The sequence below is a fragment of the Penaeus monodon genome, chromosome 30 (genome assembly GCF_015228065.2).
Source record: "Penaeus monodon isolate SGIC_2016 chromosome 30, NSTDA_Pmon_1, whole genome shotgun sequence".
Classification (NCBI taxonomy): domain Eukaryota; kingdom Metazoa; phylum Arthropoda; class Malacostraca; order Decapoda; family Penaeidae; genus Penaeus; species Penaeus monodon.
The window spans coordinates 36,782,219-36,782,597 of NC_051415.1; positions in this window are offsets into that span (position 1 = coordinate 36,782,219).

The following is a 379-nucleotide window of genomic DNA, read 5'->3' on the forward strand; positions in this document are numbered from 1 at the left end:
AAAAAATTTTTTCCTCCCTTGCTTCTCTTTTGCTCCCCGAGCGCGGGGCCTGGGGTGTCCGAGCCGAGGGGACTTGGCCTCCGCAGGAATTGGCTCTGATTGCTTGATTACCGCCACCTTCATCTCCTTTGCTGCGGGGACGGCAGGGGGAACCGCCATCGACTGCGTGTTACATCCTCGAATTGGCAAGGAGGTTTCTTTCCCTTCTCGGAAGCAGCAATCATGCCCCGCGTCCTCCCTTGTTGAGAATAAAATGAAGGGCGTTTTGATCCCAACCCGCGTTTATTGGGCGAGGGGCGGGCCCGGCCGGGCCCCGGCCCAACCCCATCCTCACCCCCACGTCGTCCTCAGCCCTGGAAAAGGGATCGACCCCCTTTTT